The 8,485-nt window shown below is 44.3% G+C and overlaps 1 pseudogene; it reads right to left on the bottom strand.

The window, feature by feature from the left end:
• Positions 1 to 5,746: 5,746 nt before the first annotated feature.
• Positions 5,747 to 7,827, bottom strand: LOC118240899 (annotated as a pseudogene).
• Positions 7,828 to 8,485: the final 658 nt, after the last annotated feature.

Raw genomic sequence — 8,485 nt, 5'->3', positions numbered from 1 at the left:
TTCCTCAGAGCATCTATATTTGTTATCACTATGAGGATTTAGAGATAATTTATTCAGTGTTCTTAAATGAACATTTCTTACAATGGCTATTTGAAAGTATTATAATTTAGTACAAAAGGTATGTGCTACTTCTATGCGACATATCTTTTCAAGCATTACCTATAAGTATTTTTAAGGATACATATTTATTTATAATATTGCATATGGTATACATCATTCTTATTAGATTTTTACAGACCTTTGGTATATGTGGGGGAAGCAGTGTGCATGTAGAAGGCATGGTGGGCCATTTATATGAACATGATAAGAGCTTGCACATGATTTGCTCTGCTTGTTACTGTTAATGTGGTCAGGATTTAAAACATAACTTGTGTAACTTGTGGATGACGCATGCTATACGCTAACTCCCTATACTTTTTTGAACATGGAAATTGTTTGGTTTTCATTTTTCTAGGAAGTGATTGTCCATAGTGCTGGTTTCTAATGACTTGTTCTCTTAGTACATCAACATTTAATTCTTTGCAGGTGATATAAAGAAACAGATGGAATCACCAGAGGGCTGAGAGGGTAGTTGCAAAAACAAATTGAAAGTGAAGGTGACATTTTATAAATTGTAATCACCATGTTCAGATAAAGAATAGTACCAACTTGTAGCCTATTTCAATCAGTGTTTCCACTGACATCACTGAGCTCCATGGACAGTTACACTGTCATAGTGGACCTTCAACAAACTGAAAAAAGACAGAAAGAGAAAGAGAGAGAGGCTCTCATGTCACTGCTGCATGACCAGTACTCCTCAAAAAGCACAATGCTGCCTCTATATACATTCAACTTGGAGCACCCTGCTCATTGCAGTGATAGCAGGAGCTAGCTTTTTGATAGCATGTGACTCAGGAATGGAGCTGGTAGAGATGTGGTCTGCAACCGACAGATCAACGCTGGACCCTGCTCTTTAAGATAATGAGCTTCAACATTTCAGTAAACAGATTGGGTTCTTGTTGGGTTAAAACGATTTTCTTTATCAAGCTGAACTCAGATGCCTTCAGATGTCTCTGAAGATTTGCTAGCTAGGTGATAAATAATGAAAATGCCTCAGAGAGAGAGAGATAGAGAGAGATGGAACGAGAGAGAGAATGGACTCAATAAATCTCTCAGTCCATGCTTTTACTATTACTAGCTAATTACTTTTCATTTCCTACTCTAGGTCCAGTTCAGACAGTGCACCATTTGTGTATAGCATCTAGCACCAAGGGCTTATTGAGCTGGTCCTTTCTAAGTTATGAAAGATCCATCGATGAGACTGGCTGTGTGCTGGGATGGTGACATAGATGGAAAACTGTATTGTTTTTGCCATGGTTTTAAAAATTATGCGCAGTGAAATGTACTCCTGGGTCAAATTGCTTAGCTATAGTATGAATCATCTGATTAGGAACCAGATAAGTCAAAACAATGACTTGGGCAAGTGTTTAGGGCTCTAGGTCTCTGGTGATAAATATGTGCGTCAGCCCATTTAACAGTGTGTCTGTAGCTTTTCATTAACTTTTTATTGCTTATTGGTCACTGTGTATTGCCTTTTCTTACTATTCAGTTTGAAATATCAACAAATAGGACAGAACAAAACATTATCTTTATGCTATGGTCAACTAGTGTTACTGGCAAACCCAAAGAAATTGGTTAGAGTGGGGATGGTTTTGAAGGCATATCAGCAAAAATTAGCATGACATAGATGTTTGTAACCACCTGACACTAGAAACTGCCTAGCAAGACAATAACAACCACTTGGTAAAACCCTAGCAACCACTTGGTAACACCCCAGCAACTTCTTGGTAATTCCATATCAACTACTTGAGACTTCATAGCAACCACCTAGAAAGACCATGGCTACCACTTAGTAACAGTTAAGCTACCACTTGGGATCCCACAGCAATCATTTTGAACTCCATAGCAACCACATAGCAACACCATAGCAGCCACTTGGTAACACTCTAGCAAACACTTGACACTCTATAGCTACAACATAGTAAGACCATAGCAACTATTTGGTAACACCCTAGCAAATATTTGGAATTCCATAGAAGCCAAATAAAATGCCATAACAACCACTTGGTAACCCCCTAGCAACCAACTAGCAATGCCATAACAACCACTTGGTAACACCCTAGCAACCATGGTGGACTCCATAGCAACTACCTATCAAGACTGTAAAAACCACTTGGTAACAACCTAGCAACCACTTGGGACCTCATAGTCTGTGTGTAATGATGAGGAGATACAGGATAAGGTCTGTCCTACATATGTAATGATGAGATGATGTTTGCACAGCGTCCATTTTCATTTAGTCAAAGAAATAACCTGATAAGCCTGCCTGCATGGCATTAATGTTACTCTAATGCAGCATATTTACCTGGGGAACAGGACATCCTGCATGACTGAGCTCAGCGATGGCAGGCTTGGGAGGGCCGCATGCAGGCAGGCAAGGAGGGAGAGAGGCTGGGGAGGCAGGTAGGGAGAGAGGGAGTGGGGCTGGGGAGGCAGACAGACAGGCATGCAGGGAAAGAGGGAGGGAGGAAGGAATGGAGGGAGGAAGGCTGCAGAGGCAGGCAGGCATGCAAGCAGGCAGGTAGGCAGGAACTGAGGGAGGCCGAGGAGGCAGAGAGGGAGGCTGGAGAGGCATACAGGCAAGCAAGCAGGGAGGGAGTGAGGGAGGCAGGGGAGGAAGGGAGGCCAGCAGGCAGGCAAGAAGGTAAGCAGGTAGGGAGGGAGTGAGAGAGGCTGGGGTGGGAGTGCGGCAGGCAGGCAGACAGGGTGGAAGGGAAGGCTGGGGTGGTAGGAAGAGAAGGATGCTGGGGATACATGCAGCCAGACAAGCAACATGTGACCCGTACTCCAGGGGAAGGCTGGGAATACATGCGGCTGGACAATTAGAATGGAGACCCAGACTCCGGGTGGAGCCTGGGGATACACATGGCCAGAGGATTTGAATGGAGACCCAGACTCTGGGGAGAGCCTGGGGATACACATGGCCAGAGGATTTGAATGGAGACCCAGACTCCAAGGAGACCCTGGTGATGCATGCGGCTGGATGAGCAGCATGGAGACCCAGATTCCAGATGGAGGCTGGGGATACATACAGCCAGAGGATTTGAATTGAGACCCAGACTCCTGGTGGAGGCTGGGGACACCCGGAGCTGGAAGATTTGAATAGAGACCCAGACTCCAGGGAGACAATGTCGATACATGCGCCTGGACAAGCAGCATGGAGACCCAGACTCCGGATGGAGGCTGGGGATACATACAGCCAGAGGATTTGAATTGAGACCCAGACTCCTGGTGGAGGCTGGGCACACCTGGAGCTGAAAGATTTGAATAGAGACCCAGACTCCAGGGAGACAGTGTCAATACATGCGGCTGGACGAGCAGCATGGAGACCCAGACTCCCCGCGGAGGTTCATGATACATGCTGATCATTTGGCCACATCTAACCTCAGTCTCCCTCCCTTCCTCTTTCCCCACCCTCCCTCCCTCACTGCCTGCCTGCCTTTCTCCTTCACTCCCCTGCTCCCCTCCCTCCTTGCCTATCTGTCTGAATGCCTGCCTCCCCATCCTTCCTCCCTCCATCCCTCCCTTCTTCCCTGTCTGCCTGCCTCCTTAGACTCCCTCCCTCACTCTCTGCCTGCCTCCCTCCCTGCCAGCCTGCCTGGCACATTGATGTATTCGCCCTTGCCGCACGCTCACTCCCCATTGTTGTGCAGCAAACATGAGACGGAGCTTTCAGCTTGGGGCTGACGATAAGTTTTGAAGCTGGCTGGAGCAACAGTCTGTCCATCTTCGTCTAATATGGATGAAAGTAAAGGATGTTTGACCCACTGTCAGAAAAGCATTGCTAAAAAGAAGTGTTTATCTCGGAGTCGTATAATTCTGATGGATTGGACAATTTGGAACTGGTTCCCGATTCCCGTCACTTTGCTTCATGATTGAAAACGTTGATTGTGTGTTGAAAACAGATGGTTTTTTTTATAAGTGGCTGTGAATAGATTTGCTTTTGCTATTAAAGTGTGTTCTTCCTAACATCATACCTTCTCAGATTCACTATTAATTTGAGTTGTCTCTTGTTTATAGTCTCAGACTGCTACTTATATATCTTACACAAAATTGAATGTTTCCCATTGCAAAGCCAAGATTATTCTGACATATTAAAGGGAGCGTTATTAAAATGACTTCATTCTGGTTACCCTGGTATTAAGACTTGAACGCTTTGAGAATACCAACTCCGGACAGATAAACAGAAAACCTATAGTAGAGATGATGCATAAAATGACTGCTTGATGAAAATAGATATTTACTCTCATGTGCAGGAGAAGCTGCCACATCTCTCGCCTCCTTCAGTCTCTGCTGCTCCTCCCTCATCTTCCTCAGCCACTTTCCCTGCGTCCCCTCATCCGCTGCCTTGTGGTGTCCCAGGTGGAAAAGGAATACTCACACTGCGATGTGGGGGGTTGGTGCCAATGTCTACTGTCTACGTAAAAGGATGGATTCTGTTTCAACGAAAATCCGTGTCAGTTTAAAACCAGGGTAACATGGTAAACCACAAAGTTAGTTTTCAGCTTATGAGGCACAGCTTTGGAAACACCCAAGACAAATGCCAATAATTACCAATATCTGAGCTGCGTGATTTTATCCCCTACACTTCTTAAAATTGTATTAAGAAAATATAAGTATTTCCTTACAAGCTTGATTTTGCGCCAATTGTAACGTATAAGAAGTTGTTTTGGTATATAAATCTAATCGCATTATCTTGTTAATGAAAATCGGAACAAGTTCGTGCTAATATTTTGTTGACACAATGACGAAATAATACACGCTTGTTTCACCAAGACCAGTTGCGATGCACGCGCCCATTTAACACGCGTAATAATAACCGTTGCTAAGCAACCTGCGCTGCTACGTAGCAAAATTGCTACTCGTACTCACTTACCACCAAGTTAGGTGAGCCTCAAGCAGTGGATGACAGTAGTTACCTTGGTCATGATCATCATCTGCATGGCCACAGTTGGACCACACAATGTCCACATTACAGTTTGGCTCTGGTGGATTCCAGGTGGAGTCTGAACTTTCTATCTCAGATGCAATACATGTTCTGTTTGGGCATCTTTACATTATTATTATGCTTTACATACAAAATACAACAGAATCCAGTATTATTTATTATCTTTTATATACGGTGAACATAAAGTTTTTCCTTCTTTTTATATTGTATATTGTACAACAGAAACCACACATACACATGCACCCCTGTAACTATAGTGATTAGTAAATCATGCCTTCTAGCACTGATGAAACATAAAAGGGGTCAATTATGAAAAAAAAAAGGTATATAATTTAATGTGATGTGAGCTTCACATATACTGCTGCTGAGTACTTGTAGGACTAACACACCATTTCAGTTTAATTACATTTATTTAATTAGATTTCAGGAGCTCAAAAAGCTAAAAATGTTTATGTTTCCTTAGTTTTTCTTCTTAATATATTTATTTTCATAAGAAAAATTACATTATGGACTGTCAAGACCACAAATTTAAGCCATTTTGTCCAGATCATTTTATTAACAATAAATATCAAAATATATTTAGATGAATATTTACAACACCATAATATTTACCTTTTTGTAAAAAGTTTCACTGGTAAAACATTGTAATGATAAATCTCACATATTGATAGTGTTACACACGTTATTAATGAACTAGCAATGACAAAAGATGCTATTGTCCACATCAGCTAGTTCTCCACATGCTGTGAAGCACAACTGAACAATACAGGCAACAACATTTTCTTCAGGAGAAACTAATTCAAAAAGAGCACTTTGAGTCCATACAAGAAGTTCACGTCCCTAATCGACCTCTTCAATAGTGGGCCCCTGGGTGCCGGCCCCTGAGCGGGCACGGGCCTGAGCTCCACAGCTTCCAGCTGGCATCCCTCCCCGGTACAGTTTGGCGATGATGGGGTTGCACACCATCTCCAGCTCCTTCAACTGATGTACGTACTCCTCCTTTTCAGCCAGCTGCTTGTTCTCCAGCCACATGATGGCTTGGTTGCACCTCACAATGACTTTCTTCTTGTCATCCTCACTGATGTTGTTCTTCAAGTTCTCATCTTCCACACTGTTCTTCATGTTAAAGGCATAGGACTCCAGAGTGTTCTTAGCAGCAATCTTCTCTCTCTGCAGGTCATCCTCTGCCTTATACTTGTCTGCTTCCTGCAGCATCCTCTCAATCTCCTCCTTGCTCAGCCTGCCCATATCATTGGTGATGCTGATCTTGTTCACTTTGCCAGTGCTTTTGTCCACTGCCGACACATTCAAAATGCCATTGGCGTCAATGTCAAAGGTCACCTCAATCTGAGGGACTCCTCGAGGTGCAGGTGGGAGGCCCGTCAGCTCAAACTTCCCCAGCAGGTTGTTGTTTTTTGTCATGGCTCTTTCACCTTCGTAAACCTGGATCAGAACACCGGGCTGGTTGTCTGCATATGTGCTGAAGATCTGGGTCTGCTTGGTGGGGATGGTGGTGTTGCGTTTGATGAGAGCGGTCATGACTCCACCTGTGGTCTCAATGCCCAGAGACAGCGGGGCCACATCCAGCAGCAGCAGGTCCTGGACATTTCCAGATGTGTCGCCCATTAAGATGGCAGCCTGAACTGCGGCACCGCAAGCCACTGCCTCATCTGGATTGATGCTTTTCTTCAACTCTTTGCCGTTGAAAAACTGCTGCAAAAGTTTCTGGATTTTGGGGATTCTCGTAGAACCTCCAACCAAGACAATGTCATGGATCTGGGATTTGTCCATTTTGGCATCTCTAAGGGCTTTCTCCACAGGATTCAGTGTTCCCCTGAACAGGTCAGAGCACAGCTCCTCAAAACATGCTCTGGTAACAGAAGTGTAGAAGTCAATGCCCTCATACAGGGAGTCGATCTCGATGCTTGCCTGAGAGCTGGAGGACAGGGTTCTCTTGGCCCTCTCACAGGCTGTGCGCAATCTCTTCAGTGCACGCTTGTTCTGGCTGATGTCCTTCTTGCACTTCCTCTTAAACTCCTCCACAAAATGGTTGACCAGGCAGTTGTCAAAGTCCTCCCCACCCAGGTGTGTGTCTCCTGCTGTTGCTTTCACCTCAAAGATGCCATCTTCAATAGTCAGGATGGACACATCGAACGTACCCCCTCCTAAGTCAAAGATCAGCACATTGCGCTCTCCCTGCTTGCCTTTGTCCAGGCCGTAGGCCATCGCTGCAGCTGTGGGCTCATTGATTATCCTTAGGACATTCAGCCCAGGAATCACACCAGCATCTTCGGTTGCTTGCCTCTGAGAGTCATTGAAGTAGGCAGGTACAGTAATAACAGCGTTGGTTACCTTCTGACCCAGGTAGGCCTCTGCAGTTTCCTTCATTTTCACCAGGACCATGGAGGAGATCTCTTCAAGGTAAAAGGACTTCTTCTCTCCTTTGTACTCAACTTGAATCTTTGGTCTGCTTCCATCACTGATGACTTGGAAGGGCCAGTACTTCATGTCAGACTGCACGACCGGCTCGTCGAACTTCCGGCCAATCAGCCTCTTGGAATCAAACACTGTGTTGTTGGGGTTTATGGCCACTTGATTCTTCGCAGAATCTCCAATAAGCCTCTCTGTGTCTGTGAAGGCCACGTAGCTGGGTGTGGTCCTGTTGCCCTGGTCATTAGTAATGATCTCCACTTTTCCATGCTGAAACACCCCACCCCCACACATGAGTAAGTGGTGCCCAGGTCAATCCCAATAGCAACTCCTTTAGCAGATGACATGTTGCTTGTAGTCGCGTATCTAAAGTTACACATATGAAAATTATGCTCTAAAGTAAGACACATGCAGTTAAAACAGTAATTACAACACAGCAAAAGTAACTAAAGTAACAGCAATAATAATAATAATAATAATAATAATAATAATAATAATAATACCATAAAGATTTAAGTGTCTAATTGTAGATAGCATAGGCGCTGTGCTTTAATACAGCCTGCAATATGATCCAAACCCTTCAAATACAAAATCGAAGCAGAACTGCACACATGCTTCTTTTATCTTGGTAATAATAAGGTTGATACACGAAGCGTAGCTTTGCAGAATAATCTTATAGTTTGAGGATTTATTTTCATTCGCTAGTTAATTAATATCAGTAGACTATTGGCAGAGACCATAGAAAGAAAGAAAGTTAAACGCACTTACATTTATCAGGATTCGGAATTATCTAAAGTTGGTGCCCTGTTAAAGCCGTTGGTTTACGCCTCCTCGCTCGTGCGTTAGTTACCAGTCCGTGAACGCTGTGTCTTCCACGAGCTGCCGCTCGCGCTTTATATTCAAGCAGGTAACGCCCCCGTTCACCTCGCGACAGTTCTAGAGGTTTCTCCATTGCGCGAGCTCACCAACCGCGAGTCAGCCAGCGACGCCGCCAGTCCAACTGTAGAC

This window comes from Electrophorus electricus (assembly GCF_013358815.1).
Source record: "Electrophorus electricus isolate fEleEle1 chromosome 5 unlocalized genomic scaffold, fEleEle1.pri SUPER_5_unloc_7, whole genome shotgun sequence".
Taxonomy (NCBI): domain Eukaryota; kingdom Metazoa; phylum Chordata; class Actinopteri; order Gymnotiformes; family Gymnotidae; genus Electrophorus; species Electrophorus electricus.
Note: the sequence above shows the minus strand (reverse complement) of the source record. Positions and strands in the feature narration are given on the sequence as shown.